Raw genomic sequence first — 13549 nt, forward strand, 5'->3', positions numbered from 1 at the left:
ATATTTGGGGCACCTATGTATGATACCTGGAGTTGTGGGACTAACAACCATAGAGGTCTTATTGCATTATTCTAGATGGGCTAACCTACTCTTGGAGAAATGTTCTGCTTGGGAGAGGAAGAGAAAATCACAGGGTAGATAAAAAGTGGGGCTTTCCAAAACTGGTAGCTAATTATCCTGTTGCCATTAGAAGAAGCAAGTGCTTTTTTAGAGCTTTAAGGGGCAGAGTGTGAGGTAGGATCTAGGGGGTCACTGTCTCTCTCCCAAAGTTCCCAGTATTTTTTTTGGACAAATGAAAAGACTTTTTAAAAATATAGTTTAGAAATTCCTCTACTCCACCTTTCCTAAATGTAATTTCTATTAGCTACTACAGCACTTTAGACCATCTTCAACAATTCCTGAGCTTCAATGGTGATATGGAAGACAAAGATGTGAGAAATGGGCCTTGATTAGAGTGACCAAGGACCCGCTCTGTCAAGGGTGTCCTTCCTGGGGGTGTAGCTAGGAGTTGATAGTGTCAGCTAGCAGATAATTATGCTTCTATTTTCAATCTCCTTATCTCTCTACCCTATCTTCAAACCTTGCTTTTGTATTTTTAATTTCAACAATAATATTTCTAATTTTAAGAGCTCTCTCTCTTATTCATGGATTTTACTTTTTATGAAGCATTATGGTTTTTAAGAAGCTGCTTTCTTATCTACAGTCTTCCATGGTTACTCTTGGGATCAGCTTTCTTCTACCTCATCATTAAACACACTTCTATCTACTTAGTATTCCAAAAAAAATATGTGGAAACATCTCGTTTGCTAATGTCTTCCTTCCTTCTCTTTTAATATTTCAAATATACTTTCTTTGGTGGGAGGAGAGGGAAAGAAAGAGCCATGAATATAAATCTACATGCTTAGTCTGTTGAAAAACCTTCAGTGGGAGATTTAAACAGTGGAATATTAATTAATTAATGAATGGTTCCCTCACAACCCCTTTTTTTCTAGGTAAAGGGTGCTTGTTTTTCATTTGTTTTTAAGGGGGGATTGTGACCTGTGTTTGTGTTGAATAGCTGTTCATCAAAATGTGTACTTCATTCCCTAGTGTGAAGTTACTGTTGAAGGAGAGTTGTTAGCCAGTGACATATCTCTTTGTACCTACATATGAATGGTTCCTGGCAGTGCCACCTAAGCAGCAGTGATATATGTCACATTGCATGTTTAGGTTTTCAAAGAACAAGGGTGTACCATACACTGTATTTTCCTCTACTGAGTGCAGAAAACTCTGAGGCTTTAGAGATGGTAGAACCACAAAATGGAAGAAAACTTGATCACTGAATCATCACATAAGGAAAGTCACTTAATAACAAGTGACACCTGCATTAGCTGTTGTGTTAAGCTACTGAGATTTTGGAATTTATTTGTTATCGCAACCTGCAGTGACTTAACTAAGAGTTTCCACAAAGATAAGTTACCGCTGCCTTAAGGTAACCTTGGAATGTGGTATACATTTAGATTCCCCCAAAAATGATATCACCGTCTTTTCTTGAAATTATCTCTATTTTTAATTTTTGGAGGCTTACGTGTAAGCTGATAGATAAGGCTTACCTTGCAGGTTTACTAGGTAGTTGTTTTTCTTCTTGGGCCCATGAATGTGGCTTAAAGGCCTGTGTCAGGATCCATCTTTGATGTTAAATAATGAGCTTAACTGTGTATAGTGGTTTCTACTTTCAAAGTGCTTACAAAGCATTAGTTTATCCACCTAGAACCAAAAAGATATGAAAGAAATGAGAAGTCAATTTGGTAGGGATAATGAGTTCAGAGATGAGGAATTAGAGGGATGTCCCAAAGGTTTAATAGGATCAGACTCCACTGTGAAGGCCCAGCCTCATCCAATTCTGCCTGGAATAGACATGTGGGAGAACCAGAAGGCTGAGCCTTCCCTTTCCTCTGACTTGCTTTCTCTTTAGGCATGTTAATGATACCATCAATTAGGCTGCAGCTGAACTATGTTGGCTTTTCTTGTCTGGTTTTGAGAGACGTCTGTCCTTAAGATGTCTATGTCTCTACCAACTCTATCCAGTATGTATATTTTTCTAATTTAGCTCCCAAAGTTTCAAAAACCCCTATTACCACCCCAATATATCAACAGAATTACCATTTTATATATGAAGAGATTGAAGCTCAGAAAGAAGGAGTAATTTACTCAAGATCACCCAGTAAGGGCAACATTGGAACACGAACACTTTAGAAAACAGTAGTGTTGGGTCCTAAAGATTGGTGTTCCTTCACCACTGGGTGAGAAGACAGGCATCAAAAGATAAAACCATGCAGTCCTGGCTGAGCCAAGGGGCAATGTGGGCATGGGAGATCTGTGGCCCTCCTCTCAACTTTTTCTATTCATAAAAACAAAGTTGAAATAAAACTTTGTATCAGTGATTGGCATGTATAGATGGGCAGACATATTGAGAGAGGCAAGATAAAAGTCAAAGTGAAAACCCAGACATCAGAGCCCCTGGAAAATAAACTAACCACAGAAAGAGAGTGTGTGAGGAAGAATCAGTTTCTGTACTAAGACGAAAGCTCTGATACAGTTGGGAGGTCTGGGTCTGGTGTGGTAGCTGTTACATAATCATCTCCTGACCATCCCAACTGTAGCATTTTATAATTTCAGGGGGGAGAAAGTTGAACATATTTAAAGCTGAGAGAGTAATAACATTCTGGGGCTTAGTTGTATTGGTATAGGTCCTTTTTAAGTGAGCCTAACACAGGTGAGGCATTATTTCTCTACCTATTAGGTAGTGAGTAAATGAACAAACATTGTGAAAAAGATGGCAGCATCAGTGGTGTCAGAGGCCTAGATGGTGACCCAAGCCTCTTTGGGATTAGTGGCAGGAGCGGTGGCTTGAAGGTGATTTAGAGTAATACAGCAAGCAACCCACTGAGAAGTGGAAGGGATGGATCTGGGATATCGATGAGACGCAGGAAAGTTCCTTTGATTCTGAAGTGATTCTGAAGCACCTGAAGCACACTTCTCATTGAGACACTGTGGGAGCCTTGAAAAGAGGAGCCTGAAAGACACATAGACCAATGGAATAGAATAGAGAGCCCAGGACTGGGCCCACAAATGTATGGCCAATTAATCTTTGACAAAGCAAGAAAGAGTATCCAGTGGAAAAAAGACAGCCTCTTTAACAGGTGGTGCTGGGAGAACTGGAAAGCAACATGCAGAAGAATGAAACTAGACCACTCTCTTACACCATACACAAAAATAAACTCAAAATGACTGAAGGACCTGAAAGTGAGACAGGAAACCATCAAACCCTAGAGGAGAAAGCAAAAACCAGCCTCCTTGACCTCAACCACAGCAATTTCCTACTGGACACATCCCCAAAGGCAAGGGAAATGAAAGCAAAAATGAACTATTGGGACCTCATCAAGATAAAAAGCTTCTGCACTGCAAAGGAAACAGTAAAAAAAAAAAAACAAAACAAAAAACTAATAGGCAACCGACAGAATGGGAAAAAATAGTTGCAAATGATATATTGGATAAAGGGCTAGTATCCAAAATCTATAAGGAACTCACCAAACTCCACACCCGAAAAATGAGTAATCCTGTGAAGAAATGGGCAAAAGACATGAATAGACACTTTTCCAAAGAGGACATTCAGATAGCCAACAGACACATGAAATGATGCTCAGTGTCACTCATCATCAGGGAAATACAAATCAAAACCACACTGAGATACCACATCACACTGGTCAGGGTGGCTAAAATGAACAAATCAAGAGACTATAAATGCTGGCGAGGGTGTGGAGAAATGGGCACCCTCCTACATTCTTGGTGGGAATGGAAACCAGTGCAGCCACTCTGGAAAACAGTGTGGATGTTCCTCAAAAAACTATCAATAGAACTCCCCAATGACCCAGCAATAGCCCTGCTAGGGATATACCCTAGGGATACAGAAGTGCTGACACATAGGGGCACATGTACCCCAATGTTCATAGCGGCACTTTCTACAATAGTCAAAACATGGAAAGAGCCTAAATGTCCATTACTGATGAATGGATAAAGAACATGTGGTACATATACACAATGGAGTACTACATGTCAATGGGAAAGAATGAAATCTGGCCATTTGTAGCAAAGTGGACGGACCTCGAGGGTGTCATGCTAAGCAAAATAAATCAGGCAGAGAAGGACAGATAACATATGTTTTCACTCATAGGACTATCAGGAGAAACCTAACAAGGGACTGTGGGAAGGGGAAGGGGGGGAAATGTTATAGAGAGGGATCGAGGCAAATAGAGACTCTTGAATACTGAAAACACTGAGGACTGAAAAGGGAAGAGGAAAAGGGATGGAAGGTGATGGTCATGGAGGAGGGTGCTTGCGGAGAAGAGCACTGGGTGTTATATGGAAACCAACTTTACAATAAAGTATTAATAAGAAATACAAAAAGAGGAGGCTGAGCATTCACCTTTCTATGGGGGAAAAGGCAGACTCTTAGCCTATGACCAGCTCATTAGTACCATAATGTACCATAAATAAATAAAGTCTGGCAGCTTTGGGTTATTTATGGTTCATATGACACATGCTATAAGAGCTCTAATCAAGAGAATAAGTGTTGTGATTAGTACATTGGGGAACTAGTGTGTCTGAGCTCCTGAGCCTGAGCTTTTCTCCTCAGCAAGCTGCCTCCTCTTGGACACTTAATACTGGGTAACTAAGCTCCTTCCATGACATATTTACCATCTAACCTCTCAAGAGCCAGATCTCTGGCACTGGCATTAGAACAGCTTCAACTCTGTGATGTTTTGTGAATTTTGCATTTACTTCCTTTATCCCGGTGGGACTCTCTAAAGTACATTTAACTTCGAAACTTGGGGAAGCCTCAAGTTTTCCCAAAGTCTAAGCTCAGCAAATTAACATAGATTCCCCACTTTGGCTGCCATTCTCTGTTTTGTCCCATGTCACCCTGTGCATTCAGCTCAGGTTCTTCCCTGGATTACACTAAAAATCCACTAACAGGAAACATTTCATGAGATTTTGTGTAATTTTTTTTTTAAAGATTTGGGGCTAAGAGAAGTGGTGACTTTGCATACTGCCAGCTGTTATTGTTTGCCTTCCCTCCTCTCCCTCAGCTTTCTTTCCTTTATCTCTTCCATTTGCCCCACTTCATGTTCCTCTTTCTTGTCTCATGCAGAGTTATCTCCCATTGTTCTAGCTCCGTTGCCTTAGAGCTGGCCAACGTCCACCCTGAATATGCCTATAAAGATATATTCCCAACAAATGTCATTCTTTATCCCTTTCCTTAAGAGGGTGTCTCAGGGAAGACTATCATTACTCCTTCTTTTTATGGTTTCTTTCTCTCAAGTAGCTTCTTACTTCTCACATCAAATTATTTCACCAGCAGACATCAACTGATTGGTTTTTATCTTTCACAGTGAATCCTGGAGAAGTTAAAAAAACTAAATTCTGGAGTCCCACCCAAGATTTTTATTGTGTTGTTCTGGAGTGGGGCCTGGGCATCCACAACCTAACAGTGTGTATTCGGGAGACATCTTCCATCATTGATAACCTGCTGTTAGTCAGCATCATGTAGGCCACCTTGGGTTAGCTGGCAGCCTGAGAGGGAGTGGATGCACAAGCTCATGAAATAGTCTTCTATGATCAATGATGATAACTCTGGAAAAATGTTCAACAAGTGGTGAGAACATGAAGCAAACAGGTGCTTTTAAGAACTTGGGGAAAGGAGGCACTGACCATGTCTGGTGCCCAGAATAGTGCCTGCACAGATCTAGGACTCAATGAATAGCTGGGCAAAGTGCTTCCTGAGTGAATGGGCTTGAGGAGTGGGTAGATGGTATTTGAATGGCCATAGGGGAAGAACAAATTAAAAGGAAAATATAAGTGAAAGTTTGGAAGTAGGGATAAATGTCATTTTGGTGTCTGGGGAGTCCCTGGCCTGAGTAACTCATCAGAAGCTAGTACAATGCCAAATTAGAGACCTGGAAGGTTGGGCTTTTAGAAGTGGAGAGCCAGCCAAGAATTATGAACATGGGAGGAATGTGTAAGGAGTGGTGTGTGGAGGATTGATATGATTTTGGTGTATATCCTGAAAGTGAAAGAGACAGATGAAGGGATGAGGAGAGAAATGAATAAAAGTGTTCACAAAGGTACTGTCTGGTAGACCCAGGTACCCCCAAACATGAAGACTTCCTTTCTTAGGCACAATGAATGATGTTTGTAACCCCCATACTTTCCCCTGGGCCCCTCAATCCTGGATAGATACTGATCAAGTTAGGACCAGCAATCTTAAAGAAAAGGTCTTCAATGTGACCTATGCTTCCTTTGATTCTCCTGATCTTGGTTTTGGACTTGAGCTGCTGGCACTCTAATGGAACCCAAACAAAGCCATGCTTTGATATTCAATGCAGGATGGGAAGGCCCACTCTTATTTATTTATTTACTTTTTCATGTGAAGAAAACGTACGCTTTGCCTCGTTTTGAAATAAATAAGGATGTACAGTAAAACCAAGTCTTATAAACAGTAATAGTTTGCCAGATGATAAGCTCTGCCATTTTGCTTAAAGGGAGACTATAAACCATATGAGCATCACAGAGGTGATTGCTATCAGGAAGAGTGCTAATATTACTCACATGCAATGTCTACATGTGGGGGTAGGGGTGAGATACTCACCAAGGGGCTTCAAGTGAAAGAGGGCAGACATTGTGTGGGAGCAGCCTCTGGAAATGGAGACTGCCCAGATTTACTCTTTTTTTTTTTTTTTTTTTGTTCTCCCAGGCTTGATGTGCCCAATTTTGTAGTCACTGGGGACTATTACAGCAGAGCATTTGGCTCTGTTTGGATTCTAACTAGAGATCAAAGCCTGAAGTTTCATAACTCCCTATGCAAGATCTCATCATCTCAGAAAATTCAGATTCCATTTTAGAAGGTAGGCTATAGGCACTTCCCTTGCACACCAACGTATTTATATTCTTTCCTTTCTCCAACACTCCACTTCCACATGGTGTATTTTTAAGAAAATTATCTACTATTGAAGGCAGCCAGGGTTCAGTTAGTCTGGAACCTTTAGGAAGTGACATGGAAAACACTGCAGAGTTATTCTACCTGAGGGTAGAGAAGGGTGGGTACTTATCTTCAAACTTGCAATTATCTCTATCTCAGGTCCTCACTGGGGGAGGGGAGTGGCATTAACCTCTTCCTGCATCCAGCCAGCCTGACAGAGAGCAGCAACAGCTGCTGAGGGACACCTTCAGAGTGGTTAAGTGCTGTGGGAGCTCTCTTCACCCCTCTCCAAATGTCCTTTAATCTTAGAGTTGTCTTGAGGGAATGGATAAGAACTCCAGGAAAGTTTCCTCATAAAGTAGCCGAATGGTAAGCACCACTCCCACTGGACAATCCTAGGGGCTGGTGTGGCAGACTCAGCGGGGTGGGGAGACTCAGCCCTGCAGGGCTCCTTCTCATACAATCCCTACACACCCAGCTTCCACCCTTGTAATCCCTCCATACCAAGCCAGACCTACTCATGAAGTGCCTCCCCAGCCCAGAATTTGAGCTATAGAAAACCCAGTTCTGTCTTCTTTGGTGGCTAGGAAGATAAACAAAAACAAAAACACACCAGTTCTGCTGTTCTCTGCTCCTTGGGGATGAAGGGACTTATTTGTAATCTCTCTACAGGGAGTATTTTTGCTCTGGTGGTGTAGCTTCTAAGGCCAGATGTTTCCAAGACATCAAAGGAATGCATGGATAGCAGATTTTCCTATCAGAACAGGTCGTATATTATGTCTTAGAGATCTCTTTCCAATCTAGTTCACCTCCACTATTTATTGATGGGTTGCCTGGTACTACTTTTCCCCCTAAAAAATCTTTTTTAAATTCTCTTGGTCAATCATGGCCTCATGCTGCTGCTCCTGTTTCTTTATATTTTTTTCTTTTTAAAAACTTTTTAACCCTTATTCATTTTTGAGAGAGAGAGAGAGAGAGAGAGAGAAAGTAGAGGAGGGGCAGAGAGAGAGAGGGAAACACAGAATCTGAAGCAGGCTGCAGGCTCCAGGCTCTGAACTATCTGCATAGAGCTGGACACAGGGCTCAAATTCACAGACCATGAAATCATGACCTGAACTGAAGTCGAACACTGAACCAACTGAGACACCCAGGTGACCCAGCTTCTGTTTCTTTTTGAAAGCATTTGCTGAACATCTGTTGTGAAATGGATCTTCTGAGGAATGGAGCAGAGATACAGACATAAAGAAGGCAGTTCCTGACCCCAATGATGTGTGGAGACTAATGGGAATGATAGCCACTGCACAACTGAAGCAGGCATGCTGGAGGACTTGAAGGGTTCACACCTAAAGCAGACACTGTGAGTGTCCACCCATATCTTGTTGGTGCTTGTGCTTTCTGTTCTGGTGTATGTCTCCTATGTCCTCCCACAAGCACCTGTGATTCTTCAAGGCCTATAGGCTTTCTCCTAGCTCACAAACAGGGCAAGTTGGGAGTAGAGGACATTGGCATTCTAGAGCATCCTCAGCAATAATAAATAGGAGTTTGTGGATAAACATCCTAGATCCCTCCAATGGGACAGTTTGGAGTCTGTTTTGTACTATCATCAAAAGGTCATGAGGGAACAAAACCCCAACTGCCTGTAGCAGTACCTGCTCATGAATGCACCTTGCATTGACTGCTTTGCCTTCTTGCTTCACTCCCCTACTCATCTGTAAATGCTTCCTGGGATTGTCTTTAACTTGCACTGGTATCCTTATTTTAGGGTCTGTTTCTGAGGGAATCCAGGCAAATGCAACACAGAAACAATGATGTGTGCTTATGAGTGGGGTGTCAGAAGTTTAGCTCACTGAAGTGTGGAAGGTTGGTAAAGATGGAGAGAACATCTCCAAAAATGACACATTTTAAATAATTTTTAAGGATTCATGTTGAAAGTCCTTTTTAGGACCATGATGAAAGAGTGAGGAATTGGCATGAAAGTGAATCACTGAGATACAAAAGAAAAATAGGCAAAGGGTTACACTTTTCTCGTGTCCCCACACCAGCATCCACCAATATAGGAGCATTTCCTCCTTTGCCCCAAAAGATCCTTCCCTTAGACTCCACTGGTGAGTTCTCAAGAACCTGTGTCAACAATGTGGTAGATGTACAAAGTCTTATTCAGGGAAGAATCTCCAAGTGAGGAGGAGTGTAGGAGGAACTGCTTTTTATTTGACCTCATGAGACAACATCAGGGTGCATCTGGTGTCAGGCATGTATCAGGGTTAGGGAGAAAACTTGGCTCTGAGAAGCTTACCTCAGAAACTCTAAGCATCATTTCCTAAAGCAGAACCATAGAATCTTTAAATGAAGAAGGCTTTGTCACCTTATCTATTATTTTTGGTGCTGAGGATTGCCAGCCAGTCCTCGTGAAAATATGCATCTGTTGACCAACTTTTAGAGACCAAGATTTTGTACTTGTAACCATTTCACAATGTAAGCAAGATGCCCCTGTATCATACACCTTCAGTAATCCAGTCAGTCCCTCAGAGAAGGACAGTGTCTACTGGAGGGTAACTGTGTACCTACTGGCAGTTTCATGATTTTAGTGATTTTGGAGAAAGCTGTCTGATTTGGCTCAAACACTCTTTCCCACTAAATCCATCTGCCAGTCACCCCACAAACAGGCTGATGAAAGCTGTGTGAGGGATCTGAGAGAGCCCAGAGAGACTGATAACATTTGAAACACAGATTTGTTATAGTTGTTGTCATCTGAGAAGGGACCCTTATGGCTTTGGTTGAAAAAATGTATTTTCTGGTTTGATTGAGCTCAGTTTTCTAAGGTTGTAGCCACTACCTCTGTTTCAATTCATTATGTTATTGGCTCACATCCAGAGACGAGTGGACAAGCCAAGAGAAAACAATTTTTGTTTTTTACTGGTCACAAAACTTCACTAGAAAATGGTAATGCTGAGGTCACCCAGGGGATAGTACTGTGACTGAATGTTTACCATGACTAGCCTGGGGCTACTCCATTCTCAAAGCACATCTACTAGGCTTGTGAATGGAATGTTGAGAGCTGCTGTGAAATGGTTCATTTGTCCCCACGTGTTTTGAAAACGTGTGTTGGGAGTAGGAGGCAGAAGGTACTAGAAATACCAGAGATTTCATGATTTTTAGAGACCTAAATACTTTCACTAGGACTGGAGGTTTGATTCAGCCACTTTCATTTACCTGAACTTAGTCCATCCCTTACCCAGGCTTGGAAATGATCTGCCAGAACTTCAAGGTACACATTGTAACAGACACTCTGGTAGGTCCATCAGCCCCCTTCAATTAGAGCTGTGGAAGACAATCCCACACAATTTCAGATTCTCCTTAAGATTACAGTTCCGGTTTCAGTCTCTCATTGTGTACCTCTCCATTTCTGACTCAAGGCTTCTCTAATGCTACAGCCATTAGCAAAGGTTGGGGAATTATTACCCTGAGTACCATCCTTCAACAATCAATGTTGAAAAACAGAGGAGAAATACCCCATCTCCCTTCTAAGGTCATAATTTTGGGAGGCCTTTTCTATGCTTCTCAGGATGTCCCAGCAGAATAGACCCCCTTTTGTTCCCACTGGTGTTCTCAAGAGTGCACCCTTATATTGATTTGACCTCTTTTCCTCTCTCATTCTTGCTGCTCCCTCAATTCTCCTTCTTCCTGACACCATCTCTCAAATAAACTATCTCCTCCCAAGTTCTTGTCTCAGGCTCTGCTTTTGGCAAAACTGATCATGGCTAAATACTTAATTTGTTTTTTAAGGCTTATTTATTTATTTTGAGAGAGAAAGAGAGAATGTGCACATACCAAAACAGGGGAAGGTCAGAGAAGGAGAGATAGGGAGACAGAAAATCCCAAGCAGGTTCCATACTCAGCTCAGAGCCCAACATGGGGCTTGATTTCACGATGGTAAGATCATGATGTAAGCTATCATCAAGAGACATTCAAGCAACTGAGCCATGCAGGGGTCCCTAAGTACTCAATTAAAAAAAAAAAACCTTGGCATCCAGGCTTTCTCAGAGTCAAGGGAGTCAGCTGTCCTTTTCACCACTCAGAGATAGGAACATCCACCAATGTATTTTTATAATCCCAAAAGAAGTTTGTTTTCTTAAAGAGAGATGGGTACCAAAGCATTTTGATCATACAATCAACTAGCATTTGTTTAGTCCCTCCTATATGCTATATTTTTGTCCAGCAGTTTGGGGCATGCATGGAAGTTTACATGCTATTAGGGGATATACAAAAAGTAAATATAAGATAAATATAAATCATAATAAAGTAAACAAGGAGTAAAAAGGACAAATATAAATTGAAGGAAGAAGCTGTTGTTTCATTTGCCTTATATTTATTCCCTTTTGCTGGTAATAAAGTTTCAATTTTTCTTTGTAGAACCTGTTGCTACTCCATATTTTGTTCTGTGTTTCAGCTTGACTGACCCCGTCCCTGAATCTTGGTATTAAATGCATGATCCAGGGCTGGCCAGTTAGTCCATTTTATCCCCCTGGTAACAGTGGTCATTGCTTTAGGAATGTCCACGTGACTCAGATTGGTCTAATTATATTCAGTCATAGGATATTTGTTGAAACTTTTGTTAGTGCAGTTCATTTTCAGTTGAAGTTGGTGAGCTGGTAGAATTTTAAGCTTGAAGCTGCAGATGACATTTTGCCACCATAATGTGAAGCATGAGAGCAGCTTAAGGTGAAGCCAGGATGAAAGACACAGGCCAGATCCTGATGGTATCATTACAGCACCATGATCAGTTTCATGAGCTGATAAGATCTTTGCTACCTAAGATTGAGTTGGATTTCTAGCATTTATAGCTTTAATAATCTGGACTAAAATATTGTTTCAATTATAGGACAATAGAGTCCAAACTCTAGCTGAATACAGACTTAGATTAAAATCTTCATCATTTCTATGATATTGAGGTATTGGTAACCTCATCTCTTCCCGAGGCACTAATTTGCTTGAGCTGACAGACATGAAGGGAAAAGGAAAGAAGAAGGTGGTTCTGGTCCATTTTTCAGTGTTCAGAAATATCTACTCTATGTTATTTATGGTGAAAACAGTTTGATATCTGTTCTCTTTCCCAAGAAATACTGCCACAAGGACTCACTGGAGGCTTTGTGAGATCTGGGCCAAAAGCTATGTGGCTCACACTCTGATGACAAGGTCTACACAGATGAGGAGATGGCTGTTTTCCATCTTTGCCTTCAATGCATCATATCTTTGGTACAGGAGGAGTAAAAGGAGTCCAGGAATTGTCTTGGGACATTGGGAAACACTGCCCTGGACAAGTAAGCATGTTCTCATGAAGGCTGTGATGAGTTCCTCAGTTGACTCCTAAGAGATAGAGTTCAGGTGCGAGACTGGAAGGTGAACATAAGGGATCCAAGACCCTTCCAGATATAAGGGGTAGATCTGCAGCAGGGACAATTGAGAAAGGGTGATGAAGATACACATACACCCTACTTTTATGCAAGCTAGTATTAAAGGTTTGGGAGAGAGGATATTATTTATAGCTCTTTCCAGGCTGTAAAAAATTTCAGATGTATTCATAGGAATGTGAGCTCAAGATGTCACCTTTATTGTTGGTGAGGTTGGATTAGAGAACATGCTTGGACTTGAGTTCAGTATTAACCACCTAGATATAGGCAGAGAAGTTAGACAGCAATAAATCTTCTAAAATGTAAGTGACCTTAGGGCAAACTGGATGAAAAAATTCACAAGATGAGTTTAGCTGTCATGTGGAGAAATTAATGGAGGGTGGAGAGTAGTCCAGAAAAATTTTTTTGGAAAACTTTTGAGAGGTTGAAAGCTCCTAATTATGACTCTCACGAGGCAAGATGGCGGAGAAATAGGAAGTTCTGTACTTCCCTCCCCCATCTCCCAAACAAAGAAGGGCTGAAGCAAAAGGACACTGAACTGCAAGAGTCTGGAAGGAAAAGAGACAGTTTACTAAGAAAACAGCCTCATAGGTGCGTGATTGTGAACTGGGAAAGATAAAAATGGGCCAGGACATGGAGGCTCGGAGGGGAGGGAGGCCTCTCTGTGGAGAGGCGAGAGGAAGAGAAAGAGCGGCTGAAACTCCTCATAAAACTGACCCTGGATGCATAGGAGCACATGTACCCCAATGTTCATAGTGGCACTGTCAACAATAGCCGAAACATGGAAAGAGCCTAAATGTCCATCACCTGATGAGTGGATCAAGATGATGTGATATATATACACAATGGAGTACTACATGGCAATGAGAAAGAATGAAATCTGGCCATTTGTAGGAAAGTAGATGGACCTCAAGGGTGTCATGCTAAGCGAAATAGGTCAGGCAGAGAAGGACAGAAACCATATGTTTGCACTCATAGGTCTAACAGGAGAACCGGAGAAACCTAATGGAGAACCAGGAGGAGGGGAAGAGGGAAAGAGAGTTGGGGAGAGAGAGGGACGCAAAACCTGAGAGACTATTGAATACTGAAAACGAGCCGAGGGTTGAAGGGGGAGGGGGAGGGG

General features: G+C 41.7%; 1 long non-coding RNA gene across 2 annotated transcripts in view; it reads left to right on the forward strand.

Moving 5' to 3' along the window:
• LOC115281073 overlaps window positions 1-8261 on the forward strand; it is a 90544-nt gene extending 82283 nt beyond the window's left edge. For both annotated transcript variants that reach the window (XR_003904055.1, XR_003904056.1), the window contains exon 3: window positions 8199-8261. This is a non-coding gene — a long non-coding RNA (uncharacterized LOC115281073). The remainder of the gene's footprint in view (window positions 1-8198) is intronic.
• The last annotated feature ends 5288 nt before the right edge of the window (window positions 8262-13549 follow it).

Source organism: Suricata suricatta, chromosome 16, assembly GCF_006229205.1.
Source record: "Suricata suricatta isolate VVHF042 chromosome 16, meerkat_22Aug2017_6uvM2_HiC, whole genome shotgun sequence".
NCBI lineage: Eukaryota > Metazoa > Chordata > Mammalia > Carnivora > Herpestidae > Suricata > Suricata suricatta.